The sequence below is a fragment of the Panthera tigris genome, chromosome B4 (assembly GCF_018350195.1).
Source record: "Panthera tigris isolate Pti1 chromosome B4, P.tigris_Pti1_mat1.1, whole genome shotgun sequence".
Classification (NCBI taxonomy): domain Eukaryota; kingdom Metazoa; phylum Chordata; class Mammalia; order Carnivora; family Felidae; genus Panthera; species Panthera tigris.
In genome coordinates this window covers 54,388,432-54,408,021 of record NC_056666.1, presented here as the reverse complement: position 1 = coordinate 54,408,021, position 19,590 = coordinate 54,388,432, and the positions used below count along the sequence as shown (strand labels likewise).

The 19,590-nt window shown below is 45.6% G+C and overlaps 1 protein-coding gene and 1 pseudogene across 4 annotated transcripts in view; one reads left to right on the top strand and one right to left on the bottom strand.

Annotated features, from left to right (window-relative positions):
- Positions 1 to 19,590, top strand: part of LOC122240308 (cationic amino acid transporter 3-like) — a 123,635-nt gene that overhangs the window by 28,817 nt on the left and 75,228 nt on the right. For 3 of the 4 annotated variants that reach the window (XM_042991874.1, XM_042991873.1, XM_042991872.1), the window contains exon 1: positions 11,396 to 11,849. The exons of the other annotated variant lie outside the window; for it this stretch is intronic. The gene's annotated coding sequence lies outside the window, so the exon portion shown is untranslated. Of the gene's footprint in view, positions 1 to 11,395; positions 11,850 to 19,590 lie in introns of those variants that run through there. 4 annotated transcript variants of the gene reach the window in all.
- The window catches only part of LOC122240519, a 36,864-nt pseudogene continuing 34,190 nt past the window's right edge, over positions 16,917 to 19,590 (bottom strand).

Genomic DNA, 19,590 nt, shown 5'->3' with positions numbered 1-19,590 from the left:
TGTTGATGGTTTCCTTTTCTGGAAACCAAAAGCAAAAGCTTTTTGGTTACATTAATTTGTAAAGGTGTGGGGTGCCTGGGTGGCTCAGTCGGTTGGGTGACCAACTTCACTCAGGTCATGATCTCACAGATTGTGAGTTTGAGCCCCATGTCAGGCTCTGTGCTGATAGCTCAGAGCCTGGAGCCTGTTTTGGATTCTGTGTCTCCCTCTCTCTCTGCCCCTCCCCTGCTCTGATTCTGTTTCTCTCCTTCAAAAATAAACATTAAAACATTTGAAAAGATATATGCACCCCTATGTTTATTGTAGCATTATTTACAATAGCCAGGACATGGAAGCAAACCCAAATGTCCATCAGTAGATGAATGGATAAAGAAAATGTGGCACATATGTATATATAATGGACTATTGCTCAGCCATAGAGAAGAATGGAATCTTGACATTTGTAACAACATGGATGAACTGGGTGAGTATAATGATAACTGAAATATGTCGATCTGAGAAAGACAAATGCCATATGTTTTTGCTCTTATGAAGAATTTAAGAAATAAAACAAATTAAAAAGAAAGAAAGAAAGGAGAAAAGGCAGACAAACAAAAACAAAACACACACACACACACACATACACACTCACTCACAAAACAGCAACAACAAAAACTGTCCCAGATTCCTAAATCAGGGAACAAACAGGTAGTTGCCAAAGGGGAGATGGGTAAAGAGATGGTGATTTAAAATTTTTTTTTAACATTTATTAATTTTTCAGAGACAGAGAGAGGCAGAGTGTGAGTGAGGGAGGAGCAGAGAGAGACACAGAATATGAAGCAGGCTCCAGGCTCTGAGCTGTCAGCACAGAGCTTCTGATGTGGGACTTGAACTCACTGACTTCGAGATCATGACCTGAGCCGAAGTAGGATGCTTAACCGACTGAGTCACCCAGGTGCCCCAGAGGGATGTGTGATTTAGATAAAGGGAATTAAGAGTATACCTAATATCTTAATGAGCATGGAGAAATGTGTGAAATTTTTAAATTATTATATTGTATATATGAGTAATATAACAACACTGTGTATTAATTATACTTCAATAAATAAAAGAAACTAGAAAAAAAACAAAAAAAAGATATAGCCCCTGCTTTTAAGGAGCTTATATTGTAATATAAGAGGTAAAGCATAGCTGTAACACAAAGTGGAAAGTGTTGTCATAAGGAATATGCAAATAAAGTGTCCTAGGAATTCAGAGTGGAGGAAGATCATCTGTGGCTGACACAGTGGTGAGGGTTGATCTGTGAAATCAGAGAAGACTTTGTAGAGGAATGTCATTTGAGTTCTCTCTCTCCAGGGACAGATAGGATTTTGCCACACATGGACAGCAGGGAGAGATTGTACGCAGAGTGAACACCACAAAGAAAAGCAAAGGAGAACGAAGCAGTGTTTAGACCATACTGAACATGGCATGTCGCTTGAGCCTTGGCTGTGGGAGGGGCCAACAGAATGTGCACAGGTGGATTGGAGCCAGAGCTTTCCTCTGAGCACAAAGCACTTTGGCTTTGAACCCACTACCCATACTGAAAATCCCTGGGGTTAATTCTTCTACTTGGCAATATCTGCATTTTTGGACTTCAAAATTTCTCTATGGTTGTCTGTTTTGGTCCAGTGCTCAGAAAGTGAACAGCTGAGAGCCAGGTGTCCTATGTTCTGGTCTTGTTTCTACCACTAATTGGCAATGTGACCTTGAGCAAGCCAGTCAGTGCCTTAAATGCTATGCTTATTTATCTGTAACATGAGAGGTCAGAACCAATACTTTCTAACGTTCTTTTTACTTAAAAGATTCTAGGATTTCCTCTGGTTCTTATGCCCTGTTATTATCTTAAATATGTCTCTCTACTGCATGTGATCTGAACCCACTTTTTACTACAACCCATTATTGGAGCTGTAGAGGTACAATAAGTAACACCCCAATTTCCCCTACCTATGTTTGGAACCAATTGATAATCAAGACATAGAGATGATTAAACCATCAGCTGTAGATCTGCAGCCTAATTGGGTTGCCAATCCTGCATCATTAAATTCGATTTAATCCTCATTGCAAGTTGCGCTGAACATCCCCCACCCTCCACCACTAGAGAGAGTCTGATTTTATTAGATTTTCTCCTGTATGAGCAGGTTGGAATGCATGTGTTCTGGGCAGGTTGGTTCTGGATACAGAAAGAAAACCAACAAAAACTGGGGCTGAGCTGGGCATACTCAGTGCTGTCTCTTCAACTCACTAATCAAGTCACAGTGAGAAGGGTGGGTGGATAGAGGCCAGGAATAGTACTCTGCTCAGCGGTGCTCAAATTTTAGTGTATGTCACCTCGCCTGGAGGGCCCGTGAAAGCACTGCTGGGTCCCACCCCAGATTTTGGAATTCAGTAGGCTTGGGTGGGACCCAGAACTTGTACTTCTAACAAGCTCCTAAATGCTGCTGCTGCTGCTCCAGGGACCTCAAATAGAAAACCAAAGTGCCAACTGATGTCCTTCGGTATGTAAAGATGAAGTGAGGGAAGCAAAAGGTGACCTTTGAACACTTATCTTCATTTAATGAAACACTTAAAGTACCATGTTAATCCTTTCACAGTGGGGAAATCATAGTGAATCATTTCACAATGAATATGTCCATAAAAATACCACAATGTACACTTTAAATATCTTACAATTTTATATATCAGTTATACCTCAATAAAGCTGAAATTAAAAAAAAATTAAGATACCAAAGTTATCTGAGTGTCTTTATTTTCTTCATTTTGTTCTTGATTGTAGATCATAGGTAAGGAGTGTATCTTGTTCACCGCCCCAGAGCATCCAGCTGGGACCAGGCACATTATGAGCATTTAACAAATTTATGTTAAATTGAATTGAACCTTCCACATTTCTTTGGTACAGAAATTCTTCTACCTTTCAGGCTAGCACTGTGTTATTCCTTTAACTATCTTCTGTGAGAATTCTTCTGCAAGAATTGACAAACAGCATTCTCTCCATTCAAACTATATCTAGAACTGTATCTGGATCTGTACCCAGAATCTAGAACTGTACCCAGGCACTTCTACTTTTGCCTTAGTGTGGTTATGCCTGAGTTCTGGTGACTGTCCTGTTCCATCAGAGTGGAGTCTTGTTCAGGGCAAGGAGTAGGTTCTCTCCTTCCTCTAGACCCAACAGTAAGAACAGTGTTCATTCAAATAGCAACAGGGAAAATACAGCCCTGGGCAGGAAAATGCCTGACATGACCTCCTTTGGTCCCATTGCATCTATTCCCATGGGCTGTGGGGAGGGGAGTGAAGTAGCAAATTTATAGAAGGCCCAACCAGCTGGCTCCATGGAATCCCTGAAGATGAGACTGATTCCAACTTGGGCACAACAGGCATCTTTCTTGAGGCAGTCAGAGTTTTATGGTTGGTATAGAGGGCCAGTGGTTTTCTATTGTATTTATGTATGGATCTGCCCTGGGAGGGAGGGGTTGGAAGCTACTTTTTTACTTGTGGAATTTCTCATCTTCCCAACAGGTAGTAGGTGATTCCAGGGAAGCCTGCTAGAGGCAGGATTACCCATATACTTACTCCTTTAGATGCTTTTTTGAGAGCCTGGTGCAAAAACCTTGTGAGAGCATCTAAGATTCTTTTGGGAGAGAGAACGTATAGTCCAAATGGGGAGAGACACAGACTGAAGTAGGAGGAATTAGTAACTGGACAGGGATTGAGACATCATTCCTTTGGAAGGAAGGTATGAGTAGAAACTGAGAAAGAGGCATTGATCAAGAGATACTTTGGTAAATAAAAGAGGGACAGGTGAGTTGGAAAAGAAATGGGACAGTAATCTGGGCTACACAGACCTGTAACAGTCATGAAATAATGAGAATATTGTGAGGGATGTGTGTTTTCACACTTGAAGGGAATTTGTGAGCCAGATTTGTATTATAGATCGTGTCATGGAGTGAGATTCCTGAATCAGGAAGGAATGGAATACGATTCTCATTGCCATCTGGAGGATGTGAGAGAAGGAGGAAAGACAGAAGGATGTGGACAGATAGACTCTTCCTGGGAGACAGTTGTAGCACCTGCTCCAGTCATCTACATCCTTGCTCTTCAAAGTGTGGTCCGTGGACCAGCAGCATGGGTGTCACCTGGGAGCTTGTTAGAAATGCAGAGTCTTAGGGGCACCTGGGTGGCTGAGTGAGTTAAGCATCTTACTCTTGTTCTTAGCTCAGGTTTTGATTTCAGGGTTGTGAGGTCAAGCCCTGTATTGGGCTCTGCGTTGAGTGCGAATCCTGTATTAAAAAAAAAAAAAGAAAGAAAAGAAATGCAGAATCTTAGACCCAAACCAAGACCTACTGATTCAGAATCTGAATTTTTAACAGGCTCCCAAGTGATCTGTATGATCAGGTTTGAGAAGCACTGACTTTAGATCAAGGATGATAGGTGTCTGGCCTCAGATGAGCACTATTGAAGGTCTGAAAACTTTGGAACTGGGAGCACAAGAGGAGGGTCTTAGGCTGGGGAAATTGAATTTGGGAAAGACAGAGAAATATGTGTCCTGGCTGCCCTCCTGTCCCCAAGCTTCACACTCCACCCACTTTGGGAAAGTGCCTGCTGTGGCCACGCTGGAGTCTGCCTGGTCCTCGGGGGCTCCCCCGGGGCAAGCATTGTGTGAGTCAGGACTGATGCCAATTGTTTCCCCTACTTCATGTGATGGCCTGAAAGGGACTGGGGAGGTCATAGTAGTCATGCCCCGCCTCAGGGTTGTACTGTCTCTTAATCAAATGAGTAATAACATGATGATACTAAATGAGGAAACTATAGAGGTTGGGGGATGAAATAGGAGTTCTTAACTATCTGTCCTAGAAATTAGGGATACTTTCATCTATCAAAACCTTTAAGGAGAGACCAGACGATTGCATAAGGAGTTATATATACCCTGGTAAGGACCAAATTAATGCTTTTTAAGGGATCTTTTGGTGATTTTTAATAGGTCAATATTAAAATAAAAGAGACCTATATTTCCAGGGACCTTGGAGCATTGGCAATAAAACAATGTTACCAGGTGGGCATTGAAGAATTTTCTTCAGCGTTTGAGGGTTCGTGTACTTCATCTTCAATCAGAATGGGTGATAAAGAGAGGCCAATATTAAAGTAAAAATGATTGATATTGAGCATGAGGTAGAATTTTCTGAGATTTGAGCATGACTAGAGGAGATGGGAGGGTGCAGGACCTCTGGCCATGAGGATGGTTGTCTTACTTGGGTTCGGAATGCCTCAGATGGGCTCCTGCCCAGAAACAAGGAAATTTACAAAATGAACTATCAAAATGTTTTTTATTCCAGAAACTCTCCAGTTAACTTCTTGAAATGGAAGATTGGTGTGGATGTGATGGGTATATGAGGTGGCGATTCATGGGGATGATGAATGACAGGAGAAAATCTTATTAGAGGCTTTAAATCTGGTAGAATTTTAAAACAGGGCTTGGATTATGGAGAATAAATGCATGTTAGGGCTCAAATAACAGTTTCAGGTTTTCATGTTGTGCCTCTCTCCATGTATTTATCTTGTATCATTGATGAGATTTAAAAACCTCCTAGGGGAAAAGAACACCTCTTTTATGTATTACTTCTTTACATCTCCAATATCCCCCAAATGATGATGATAATAATAGCTACCATTTACTGAATACTATACCCTATATTTTGTTCCAAGCACTTGTCGTAATCAACAATTTTTTAATGTTTGTTTAATTCTTTATTTATTATTTATTTTATATTTTCAATTTATATACCAGTTAGCACATAGTGCAACACTGATTTCAGGAGTAGATTCCTTAATTCCCCTTACCCATTTAGCCCATACCCCTCCCACACCCCCTCCAGTAACCTTCTCTTTGTTCTTCATATTTAAGTGTCTCTTATGTTTTTCTGCTTCCCTGTTTTTATATTATTTTTGCTTCCCTTCTCTTGTGTTCATCTGTTCTGTGTCTTAAAGTGCTAATATGAGTGAAGTCATATGATATTTGTCTTTCTCTGACTAACTAATTTTGCTTAGCATAATACCCTCTAGTTCCATCCACATAGTTGCAAATGGCAAGATTTCATTCTTTTTGATTGCCAAGTAATACTCCAGTGTGTGTGTATGTGTGTGTGTGTGTGTGTGTGTGTGTGTGTGTATGTGTATCTCACCTCTTCTTTATCCATTCATCCATCGATGGACATTTGGGCTCTTTCCATACTTTTGCTATTGTTGATAGTGCTGCTATAAACATTGGGGCACATGTGTCCCTTTGAAACAGCACACCTGTATCCCTTGGATAAATACCTAATAGTGCAATTGCTAGGTCATAGGGTAGTACTATTTTTAATTTTTTGAGGAACCTCCATACTGTTTTCCAGAGTGGCTGCATCAGTTTGCATTCTCACCAGCAGTTCAAAAGAGATCCTCTCTCTCTGCATCCTCGCTAACATCTGTTGTTGCCTGAGTTGTTAAGCTTAGCCATTCTGACAGGTGTCAGGTGGTATCTCATTGTGGTTTTGATTTGTATTTCCTGATGATGAGTGATATTGAGTATTTTTTCATGTGTCAGTTGGCCATCTGGATGTCTTCTTTGGAGAAGTATCTATTCATGTCTTTTGCCCATGTCTTCCCTGGATTATTTGTTTTTTGGGTGTTGAGTTGGATAAGTTCTTTGTAGATTTTGGATACTAACGCTTTATCTAATATGTCATTTGGAAATATCTGCTCCCATTCTGTTGGTTGCCTTTTAGTTTTGCTGATTGTTTCCTTCGCTGTACAGAAGTTTTTATTTTGATGAGGTCCCAATAGTTCATTTTTGCTTTTGTTTCCCTTGCCTCCAGAGGTGTGTTGAGTGAGAAGTTGCTGCGGGCAAGATCGAAGAGGTTTTTGCCTGCTTTCTCCTCAAGGATTTTGATGGCTTCCTGTCTTACATCGAGGTCTTTCATCCATTTTGAGTTTATTTTTGTGTGTATGGTGTAAGAAAGTGGTCCAGGTTCATTCTTCTGCATGTCACTGTCCAGGTTTCCCAGCACCACTTGCTGAAGAGACTATCTTTATTCCATTAGATATTCTTTCCTGCTTTGTGAAAGATTAGTTGGCCATATGTTTGTGGGTCCATTTCTGGGTTCTCTATTCTGTTCCATTGATCTGAGTGTCTGTTCTTGTGCCAGTACCATACTGTCTTGATGATTACAGTTTTGCAGTATAGCTTGAAGTCCGGGACTGTGATGCTGGCTTCACCCCTGAAGACCTTGTTCCAGCACCAGCGAATGTGGTTTCTCTCCTGGATCTTCTGGGGCCTTTGCCTGTGGGGTGTCACAGACTCTACCAGATGTCCTCCTAGCAGGGGAACCTCCTCTCCCTTTGTGGCCCGAAGACCCTGGACTTCACTCTGCTCCTGGGGATTCGCCCTTCTCACCAGAGCACCACCAGGTATCAAGCTGCGGAGTTTCAGGCTCTGCGCTGCCCCTGTTTATAGTCTTAATGGAATTTAAACCCTCTCCATTCTCCTTTCTCCCTTTTTTGTTCAGTCCCTGTGGCTGTTTCCACCTTTCCACTCTCTCTCCAGCTGCTTGAAGGGGGATGCTTTTCCTGTATCCCCCCCAACCCCACTCTGTCTTCTCGCTGATAGCAAAAACAGCTCCCTGCCCATGGCGGCTTCTCTCCCCCAGTTCACCTCTCTGCGCTGTGTACCTGCTGAATTCTGTGGTTCCGGTTGTGCAGATTGTTGTGTTAATCCTCAGATCAGTTTTCTAGGCATGCAGGATGGTTTAGCGTTGATTTGGCAGAATTTCATGGATGTGAGACACAAAAAAACTTCCATGCGGTTCTGCCATCTTGGCTCCTCCCCCAATGTTTATTTATTTTACAGAGAGAGAGAGTGAGAGAGAGCGAGCAAGAGCAAGCAAGAAACAGGCAGAGAGAGATGGAGACACAGAATCCAAAGCAGGCTCCAGGCTCTGAGCTGTCAGTACAGAGCCTGACACGGGGCTTGAACCCAAACATTGTGAGATCATGACCTTTGCTGAAGTCAGATGCTCAACCAAATGAACCCCCATAATCACCTATTTAATACAGAAGTGTATGAGTTGAGTAGTGCTATACTCATTTTACAAAAATTGAAACTAAGGCTCATTGAGGTTAAGTCATTTGTGTAAAGTGAATAGTGAAGGTAGGATTTGTCCCAAGTTTAAGCAAACCTGGTGCCTTTAATCCCTGAGCTATATTCTGTATTGAGCAGACACTCAGTAAGGGATAAATGAGCACTGAAACTTGATGGCATAGAGGTAATTGAAAGATAGTGGATAATTCCAAATACTGAAAAAAAAATTTCTATTTGTTTTGTGGAGTGTAGTTGGAGAAACACTTAGTGACACATGCAAACTTCTACTCAGACATTCTCTCATTCCCCCTCACCGGGCCCCACCCTGCAGTCAGGACTTTGGAAAGGGGGAGATGATGGGTATATACATTCACAAAGCACAACATTGAAAGTCATATATGTCCTACTCTCTGGACATATGTGCTTGAATTTGGGTGGAAATATGCACCAAGGACTGAGGTACATTTATCTCAGTGGTCTATAAACATAAGCATATTTGATAGACTCCTGTGTATGATGTGTGTGTGTGTGTGTGTGTGTGTGTGTGTGTGTATGTGTGTGCGTGTATACAAATCAGAAAGGAGTTCAATGAATCATCAGGAACTGGCTGCCTTCCACTCTCAGCCATGGTTGGTGTGTTTGTACCAAACCCTGATATTTATTTTTTGTTGCCTCTCAAGGGAACATAAATGACTTTTATTTCTGGGAAGTTTATGGCTAAGATGCTGGGCTACTTGGAGGAGTCCCTATAAATCTTCTACAAGCAGAAGAGGTTTGCATAGAAGGAGAAACAGTGACCACAATGCAATCCCCTCCTGTTTCTTACTTTCTAGCCTAATATACAGACTCCCTTGTATGTACACCACACACCTAACCACCTCTCCTCTCCTAGAACACCCTCATGGAAGGTACTAAGAGAAGCCATTTAATTTGCTTCTAAGTGGAACTCTCTGTTTGAGCCATCCCAGAAAGAGGAGAATGGAAAATTACGTTAATTAAGGAATCAAGAGTTGAGATTGTGAAAAACTGGTCATTTGTGCAACTAATTTTATAAAAAAGCAATGAGGTTTGACAGAAGCAAGGTTGGTAATAGGAACTGAATGTCTGCGTTTACATCTTTAGAAAAGCTGAAGCAAAGTTCCTGGAAATAGGAGGTGGGATGACCTGTGGTTTGAAAGCAGACACAGTCATGATAGGGATAAAAAAAGGGGCATGGGGATAAGTTATGTTGTGGGTGATTAGGAGCAGACTGCAGATCTATATGGGGTGAATAAGGTAGGTCTTGCTATTAACGTGCTATTACACCAAATGTGGGGAAGGGAGCAACTACTTGGTTATCTGGGGTAAAGGTGGTGCAGTTATAGGGGACAGCAAGTACTAAGACCCTGAGGTAGAGTCTTGCCTGGTATTTTAGGAAGTCAGAATGGTTAGGAGACCAGTGGCTAGAGAATGATGAGTGGGAAGACAGAGAAACAGAGGCTGAGAGGTAGCTGGGTCAGTGACCAATACTGTAGGACTTTGTAGGCCATTGTAAATGCGAACTTTGACTTCTACACTGAATCAAAAGGAAACCAGTGGATTTCCACCAGCAGTGCAAAAGAGATCCAGCAATTGCACTACTAGGTATTTATCCAAGGGATACAGGTATGCTGTTTCAAAGGGACATATGCACCCCAATGTTTATAGCAGCACTATCAACAATAGCCAAATTATGGAAAGAGCCCAAATGTCCATTGATGTATGAATGGATAAAGAAGATGTGGTATATATATGTATAATGGAGTATTACTTGGCAATCAAAAATAATGAAATCTTGCCATTTTCAACTACGTGGATGAAACTAGAAGGTATTAAGCTAAGCAAAATTAGATAGTCAGAGAAAGAGAAATATCATATGACTTCACTCATATGAGGACTTTATGACACAGAACAGTTGAACATAAGGTAAGGGAAGGAAAAATAATATAAAAACAGGGAGGGGGACAAAACATAAGAAACTCTTAAATATGGAGAACAAACAGAGGGTTGCTGGAGGGGTTGTGGGAGGGGGAAAGGGCTAAATGGGTAAGGGGCATTAAGGAATCTACTTCTGAAATCACTGTTGCACTGTAGGCTAACTAGAATGTAAGTTAAAAAATATTAATTAATTAAAAAAAGGAAACCAGTGGAAGGTTTTGAGCAGAGGAATGACATGACATTTTTAACAGATATATGTGTGTAGCCTTGACAAATATGCAGCATATTTTGGCTGTTTTAAAAATGTACATAAATAGCATTGTGTTATACCCCTCATCTTGCTTTTGTTTTTCCTCCCTAATATTGTTTGTGAGATCTACCCAAGTTGCTTTCTATAAATCTGCTGTATTATTTCTGGCTGCTGTGTAATATTTCACTGTGTACATACAACACATTTTACTTATATATGCTTCTAGTAACAGACGCTGGCCTAGCTTCCAACTTCCTCCCACCACAAACAGTCCTGTAATGAACATACTCATATGGGCCTCCTTATGGACTAAGGAGAGAGTTTCCTTAGGGTGTTTACCTCAGAGAGGGATTGTGGGCTGAGAGGGTGTGTGCATTCTTAATTCCACTAAGACTGTGCTTCAGGATGGTGGTCCCAGTTACACTTCCACCAGGAGTGCATGATAGTTTGTTTGTATCTTATCAAATTCTTATGTTAATCCAGTAAGGGAAGTCAGGTAAGGTTCCTTGTAGATGAGGAAACTGAGGCTTAGAGAGATTAAGCAAATAACCCTGTTTATATAGTCAAGTGAAAGAGCCAGGGATGTGGGTGCCTGATAGGGCACAGCACTACCAGGCACAGAAGGACACATACACAATGGCTCATGACATCCTTCTCCCCTCCCCTTCTCCAATCCCTGTGGTCCTGCCTTCATCACTTCCAAAATACTGCTAGGATTTGGGGTGGTGGGGTGGGTATGCTTACTGGGACCTTGGAGCAAATGACCAGACAATTGTTCCTTTTGCCTTGGAAGGGCCTGTGAGTGTGTGTGTGTGTGTGTGTGTGTGTGTGTGTGTGTGTTGTCCCTGCTTCAATCCTTCCCCAATCCCACCACCCTGTCCACCCACCCCTGCCCTCTTTGAGGCTGACTCTTACTCCCTCACTGAGCACTGCCTCTAACCCTGGGTTCCTCTGTTTGCCTCAATCCCACATCTGTTCCACAGGGTATCTCCCTCCTTCCTGCTTTTTGTCCTTTTGCCTGGACTTTATCTTTCCTCCCCATGTAACCGCTATTGCTCCCTCCCTGATCCCCTGGACCTATAGCCCTGTTCCTCAGCATCATAGCATTTCTGCTCTGTCTACACAGGCCTCCCACTGCATTTCTTCCTTCTGCCCTCCCTTGCTCTGTCCCAGGCAGCTGCCACCTCCCATTTCCTGTCTAGGCCTTCTGTCTGTTTCTGCCTGGGTTATTTTTCAGACTGACCCTTCTCTAGGTGGGTTTTGGGTGTGGTTGCTGAGCTTCCAACCCCCTTCCATGGGGGCCTTTCTGGCCCCTCCAGAGTTCCAGTTTGGCCTGTTTCCTTCTCCCCCTTCCTGTTGTGAAGCTGCAGCCATTGCCTCTGGCTCCCAGTCTCTGCCAGGATTCTCCTGGTTGTGTGGGGCAGTGGTGAAGCAGGAGGTCTTGGGCTGAGCTGGAATCCCAGCCCTGTTCCTCTCCATGTAGCCTCTTCACCTGGACTCACTCACATGTAAACGGTAAGAAATAATTGCAGGGGCTGCAGGGAATAATTCATGGGACTGTAGTAAGAATTAGCACTGTGGTAAGGGCACATAGTACGCTGTCAATGCATAATAGCTTTTATTTGCCCTTCCTCAATCTGCTTCCCTGTCTCCTTAGGCTGGAGTCCAGAAAAATGCTTAGAAGAGAGAAGAACCAAAGTAATAGATAGTATAAGCCAAAACCAATTGAATATCAGGAATTTCATATGATTCAGCCTAATAAGTGCTCTAAGCTCTGAACACAGGAAATGCTTGTGAGTGTGGACAAGGAGGGAGGATGAGAATGGGACTGAAACACAGAACACAGGAAACAATGTGAATTGTACCCTGAATAGAGCAAATTCAAACCTAGGAGAATGGAGGTTGCTCAAATTCCAGCCTGCATTCATCGTGCGGTGGCAGGACTGGCTGCCCTCTGTCCCTGCAGTCATGGGCTTGTGTCTTCTGGGGCTGCAGAGGGTCTGGGAGTCCAGCTCCTGAAACACTCTCACCTCCATATAGGACCTGGACTCCTAGAGTTTCACATACACATTCTCTTCTCCCATCTGTGGATGTCAGGTGTGTATGCGCATGTGTGTGTGTGCATGTACACACACACAGGTGCCCTGGGATCTCTAAAGGAAAGCACTGCCCCACTAGAGATGGATTCCCTCCAGTTGTGCTTCCCTGACACTACACCTCTCAGGCCAGTGTAGGCTCAGATGATGACCCTGCTTGGGTTTCTTAGTTCCCTCTTTCTCCAAGGGAGCAGAATCAGTGAGTCACACACTCTACCCTCTATGTGTGCTGGGCACACAGGGGAGACCCAGAGGAAGGAGCAGGGGCCCTGTCCTGCAAGAGCTCCTGGCAGCTGGTGAGATGAGGCTGAGACCTAACACAGGGAGGTACAGCATTCTGGGTGCTCTCTTTCAAATTTTTGTGAGATGAGTTGGTCAAGGGCAACTGGACAGGCTCCATGACTTAGATGATGGATGATGCAAAGGAAGGAAGATGGAGGAAAGCCCAGAAGTCTAGAAGGTGCCCTAGGAGATAAGTAGAACAATACTCATTTAGTTAGCAAGGAGCAGGAAAATGGAGAGGAGAGAGTCAGATAAGTCAGAGCTCTCAGTAAGTGCATAATGTTGGAGTAGGAAATCTGATTGCCTACTGAGGCAGAATTGTGTAGGTGTGCATGTGTGCATGTTGGGAGATGTGTGTTAGGGAGGCAGAAGTATGGAGGAAGCTGTGACTGCCCGAGAGAGGGTCAGGGAACTTGGGCTGAAATGACCTGGAGAGCCACCTCTCCAAGGGTGGGATGTGATGGCGTGGCAGTGGTGCTGGACATTTGGGGGCAGCAATGCAAAATGTGCCATGGTTGAAGCTCCACAGTGACCCTGGCCTGGGTGGACAAGAAGGCTGACTCTGTGCCCTGAGGTGACTTCATATGCTGTGAGGATGACTGAGCCTGGACTGCATAGGCTAGTGATCCATGGCTGGTGGGGAGACAGCTGCCAGGGCCTAGACAGGTGGGGAAGAGGCCCGTGGGGTCAGGAGACCAAAAGAGGGAGAGGGAGACAGGGATAGGTGTGGGGAAGGTAATGGGAAGATTGAAGGCTTTGGCAACGTTAACTTGACTATCCCCTTCACCCACCGTTTCCATGGCTTGAATTCTATGTTTTAAAGCTCACAGATCTTCGATCAATGATCTGGTTTAGACTTTCATCTTCAGAGGGTAAGGTGTGACTTCCCCACTTCCCAGATAAGGCCTAAACTTGACAATGCTCTCCTGGTCAGAACATGCTGAGAAGGGCCGCAGGAGGCAGGTCTTTTGCCCTCTGGGGAGTAACTTCTCCCTCACACAACAGGCCCCAAGCCTGGCTGCTTCCCAGGGCAGAACCTGCAGGAGGGGGCACCACAGTGCAGTCATTTGATTCTTTGCTCCTCCCTTACCAGCTCTGTGACTTGAGGCAAGTTACTTAACCTCTCTGTGTCTTAGTTTCATCATCTATAAAATAGTAGCACTGATACCTGCTCTGTAGCTTGTTATAGAGGATGAATTTTTTTGCATAAATGAAATTTATTCAAAAGAACTGTGTACAGTTGTAATGATTTCTAGGATCGGATTCAGTGTGCTTCATAAAAGATGTGTGTCCATGGGGGAGAGATGGATAAAGGGTAGGAGTTGGAGAAGAAATGTAAGTATGCAGTTCATGATTTAATTACATGGAAGCCCTGAACATCCCGAACTTTATCAAACTTCTTTATCAAGCTAAGCATCCATGTGAGTGGGATGGACCTGCTGGGTTTTCTCCCTGGTCAACTCTGCAGGACTTTTCTAGAAGGTTCCCTCTCTACCTTCCCTCCTGCTGCTTAGGAGACTCATTGGGCTTTAGCTATAACCAGACTTCTGGTCTCTGGGACCTTCAAATGTGGCTGGCGGGGAACAAGACTGAGAGAACAACTCCCCTTTAGATTGCTTGAGTTAAGGTTCTTAGGGTCTCCCCTGGCCCTGAGAGGAGCTGGGGGAGCTAGTCTTTGCAGAGCCCCAGGAAAGTCTGGGAAAAATACTGTCTTCACATACTTAGCTGGTTGCTTCTTTACTGTTCCCTGAAAACCTAGATTCAAGCATGTACACTGGCCTCAGTGTCTCTATTTCTTTAAAAAAATTTTTTTAATGTTTATTTATTTTGGAAAGAGACAGACACAGAGTATGAACAGGGGAGGGGAAGAGAGAAAGGGAGACAGAATCCAGAGCAGCCTCAAGGCTCTGAGCAAGCTGTCAGCACAGAGTCTGACTCGGGGCTCAAACTCACAAACTGCAAGATCATGACCTGAGCCGAAGTTGGATGCTTAACCAACTGAGCCACCCAGGTGCCCCTCAGTGTCTCTATTTCTGCCTTGTTTCTTCTTTTGGGAATTTCATATGTATATTTGTGGAGGCCCTATAGTGAAGAGCTGCTTGGAGGCTTCATTGTGACTGAAAAGAAGGTGTCTGCATGCTTGATCCCAAATTAATGGACAATCACTAGTATGTTATTTTGCTTATTCTTTGCATGTTGCTTGTTTAGCTCTCAATGCAGACATAGTCCCTGTCCTTACCCTCTCCTCCCTCTTCTCCATGTGATCCCTAACCATTCGGTCCCCAGCACTTTCCCCAGAGCTTATCAGCTTCCCTTGCCCACCAGCCTCTGTTTCTGCTTCTCCTTGGCCTCAAATCCCCTTTCCTCTGGTTATGATTGGCTGCATTAACTCTGAAATATGTAGGCCTGAGCTCAGGTGTCTTTTGAATGCAGAATTTTGGGAGAAAGGGGAAGAGAGGCAGTATTCATATCCATGTAGGGTCTCTGGGATCTGGGGTTTGCACTAAGAAAGAGCATGGGGCAGCTATGGCAATAGCTTCATGGAAAGATGTACTTTCTGGGCACATCCACCACCTGGTAGCACCTGAGAGGAGACTGGGCTCAGCAGGGACCAGGTGAGATGGAAGAAGATCCTAAATGTATATCCTTCTCCCTGACCTGGAACCCTCTCCTGCTCCACACTTACCTCCTTCTCTCTCTCTTCCTTCCCCCCGCCCACCCTGCTCCCCTGTCTTTACCTCCTTCACCTTCATCTCTGTCAAGCAGATCTGTCTGTCTGTGGGTCTGTTTGTCTCTCTGACTGAAAGTACTTTGTTGTCTCTGATTTTCTGGCCCTGAGTCCACCCTCAGCTCTTCCTTCTGGCTGTCTCCCTCCCTACTTCCCTCCCTCAGTCTCTGAGGGTCTCTTTTCCCATCACATCTTTGTGAGTTTCATCCTGTGTGCCTTTTAATTTCTCCTCACACATCTCCTCCCATATGTCTCCTTTTGCTGCCTCTCCATCCCTGTTCCTTCTCTTGTCCTCCCTTCCATCTCTCTTCCTTGCTTCTCTTATCTCTGTCTCTTCCAGTCTCTTCCCCTGCCTCTGACTCTGCCCCTGCCTCCTCACCTCTTCCCTTCTCCCACCCCTCAAGTTTCAGACACTTCATGTGAAATCACCTGGATGGGCTCCACCTTCCAGGTCTCCACACTCTGTCCCCTCCTCCAGGAGAGATGTATGTCCCCTAACTCTGTATCCTCTGAATCCCCCAACCCTCACAGTCTTGGTCACTTATTTTCCTTTCTTCTTCTTCTTTTTTTAACTTAGAATGTTGTAATAGGCTCTGTACAAAAGGAGGGAGTGAAAGGTGGGGAACATGCAGGGTACACAATAACACAATGACATGGCAGGGCCACAGCTTCTGTCCTGTGGGAGGGGTATGAGAAGAAAGGGCCATGGCTGGAGCTGGGGAGCATGAGGGATGGGGAGTCTGTAGCTGTATCCCTCTACTTCCAGGAAGCATCTATAGTTCCTGGGTCTTTCCCAGTTTACTCTGTAGCCTACAATTCTGTATCTTGTCCTGCCTCTGGCCCTAGTGCTCCTTCTTTTGCTCCCCCTGACTTTATTTACCCTGATAGTTATTCTAGTATAATGATGTTTAGGTCCTGACCCAAACAACCCCATCTTATGAAGGTACTACCTTTGCATTCCCTGCTTTTGCCCCTTTTCCAGTCTCACATTTTCCTGTCTCTGGGACAGAACCTTGATTCTCCTCCTTCCTCTCTTCCCTCCCCCTGAAAAATATAAGTACTGACTACCCAGGGAGAGGCAGCACACAGTAGTGGGAGTAGAAGGGGAAGAGTAGGGACCATCAAGGAGAAGGTCACACATCCCTCAAAGGGCAGAGCAGGGGGAAGGTATGGGGGGGAGGGGAGTGAGGACAGTGGTCACTCCTGTCCTCCACCACCCCTGCCTACTGTCCTGGGGACTTCAACACAACTGAGGGGGCAGGTGTGTGTGGGGTCAGGTATGATAGGGAGGAGAGAGGAGCAGGAGAGACAAATAAAAACCTAGGAAAATTCCCCTAAGGAAGATCTCTTTCTCCTTTCCTTCTGGAGTCTCTTTGGTTGGTGGAGGAAGAGGAGGCTGTGGGAAGAGAGAGGGGAGGAGGAGATGATTCCAAGGGACTTTCCTTCACTTTCCTATCCCTGCCTCCAAATGGTAGCTCACCAGGGCTGGGAAGGAAGTTCTGAGAGCAAGGGCGCCCTCTTGGCCTGAGAGGGAGCCCCCAGCTGGGGAGAGGTGTGCCACCACCATCCTCACTGCTGCCCTAGGACAGACCTCACCAGTACCGTGGTTGCATACCTCACAGACATGGTGAGAGTCCTGGCAGTGCACCTTGGGCTGAAATAGAAGCTGAGCTCAACATCTTACCACGCACGACATGGCACCTTCTTCTCCAGTGGCACTGTGTGCGTCCGCAGTGGATCCTTTGGGCAAAAGCTGCCTCACGTGGGCCACATGTGAAGGGTCGTCTGTGGAAGGCACTTGTGGGACATGACTGTTGAGATGATCCTGAGGAAGAAGCTTTCCCACAGTGGAAGAAGCTCTCCCTCCACAAGCTACAGGGCTTGTGCATTCTGCCGTCCTGTCCTGTAGCTTGTGTGCACATGGTAGCTCCTGTGGTCCTTGCACTTGCTGCGCTGTTGGCACTTGGACATGGGTAAGCCTCCTCGTCTGAAGCCACAGCTAGTCTATGCTCAGGTGGGAGATGTCGCAGGGGTCTTGCAAAGAAAATCACAGGCGTGCTTCTCCTGGATGCACTTTCCAGAGGCAGTCCTGGTCACCCTTGGCTCCCGTGGCTCCTGAGGCTCCTGTGGCTTCTCTGCCTCCAGCATCCACATCTCCCCCTCCCCCACCAGCTCTGCTCAGCTAGGGATGCTCAGGAGGCTAGGGGACCATGGTGGGTGATAGGGTTTTGGAATGGTGGGAGTCTGGAGATCACGGCCAAGAAAGATTTTTGAGACATCTTTGGTGCAAAAGAGGTGATATTATTAAAGCACAGGGACAGGACCCTAGGACAGAAAGAGCTGCCCTGGAAACATGAGGAGAGACTGATTATATACTTGGGAGTTGGGGGAAGTAAAGTCAAGGAAGTTTCCAAAGGAAATTTGATATGCTAAAGAAGACTCACAGGATACTGGAGGCCTAGCTATTGTTAAGCTAAAGTTCCTTTTCCCTTAGCAAAGCATTGACATTAAGACAGTAGGGAGTTCCTGGAGAAATGTTACACTCTGTCTGCCTCAAGTATTTGCCAATGGGCTGCAGGTTATAAGGAAATTTAATTTTATCAGTCATTTTCTTCTGCCTTTGTTTTCCATATCAGTGGGTATCTCCATAGTACCTGAGGTGACCTGGCCTGTCTTGACTCCCATGTGGATGATCTTGTGCCTTGAGGTTGTACCCATCCAGAACTCCTTGGCACAAGGGCACACATGTAGGGCCCCTTGCTCTTTGTCTCTTCCCAGGCAGGTGTGACCCGGGCTACAGCAATCATCCAGGTAGGGGCTATGAAAGCAGTGGTTTGGCTGTGGCAATGGTGGCGGCAGAGACAAGACTGTGGCCTGGGTAGTGGGCAGAGATCCTGGTTGGGGCGGCGGGGTTGGAGCCTCTGTGTCCAATATGGAAATGGCGGTTAAACTAGGGCTCAGCAGCAAGGGTAGTAGTGGTGGGGGCAGAATCTTGGGCAACAGCAGGAAGCCAGAGCACGTCCACTTGGAGGGGTTTGGCCTGTGGGCTGTGGCCTGGCTGCAGCCCTTGTTGTGCCCTGGAATGGGCTCTGGTAGCAGCTCTGAGAGGCAAAGAAGGGGGACTAGAGCTCAGTCCTAAGTTGCAGGGTATTCTGGGCAAGACACTTTAGTGGGTGGAAGGAGATCATGAGGCCGCCCACCAGGGAAGTCCAGGCCCTACCAGGGAAGCAGGGGTGAGCAGCATGCTAGGGAATACAGGGAACATGGCCTCAGCCACTGAGGGGCTCAATGGGGCTCAGTGGGTTCCAGGGGTGCAAGCCCTACAGGGTCTAGGCCCTGGATGCCAACCCTGGCTTGTCAGGCTGGGTCACAGCACGGCCTTAAGTCCCCCAGGCTGTTTCAGGATCCCTGCTGGCCTATGGGAGGTAGGAAAGGAGGACACCTGGGCCAGGTTTTTCATTACCTGAGCTGGTATTTCCCCAGCCCCCCACCCTCTATCTAGCAGGTTGTGAATAGCACAGGGAGAAAGGGGAAGGATTGTTCCTGGGACCCGATACAAGGATAGACGGACTCTCCCCCTGCACCTGCCTTTCTTTCCCTCAAGCAGATGCACATCTGGGAAAAATCTCAGCTTGAGGCAAGGGAAGAGAGCCTAGGACTGTTGGAACAGATGCATATGAACCCCCCAGATGTCCCTACCCTACAGTTCTGTCCTGACAGCCATCTTTCCAATTCCTGCCTGCCTCCTTTGCCTATAGGAATTTTGGCTCTGTAGTCCTTTCTGGGCCACTCATCCACCACCCAGCATAGCACCTGGAGCAAAAGAGGTGCTCAATTAGTGCCCTTGGTCCATGCCTACTGGAGAAGTGTTAGGGCAAGGTCAATGTGATTTTTAGGTTTTCCTTCTTTAGAGGTTCTTCCTGACATCTGGAGCAATTCTTTCTGCTCAGAGTTCAGTGTTCTGTGTGAGTATAGTTAGTATAGACTCTCCCTATTAAGTATCTGCCACTACCCTTCTCTTCCCTCCCTCCACCTCCACCCCAGTCTTTAAGGAACCTAATGTAGGGTCTACAGGAATCTCAGCACTATCAAGAGATGGCAGTGATGCCCCTTTTCCTTGACACTGATGGTTTCTTGGGCCCATGAATTG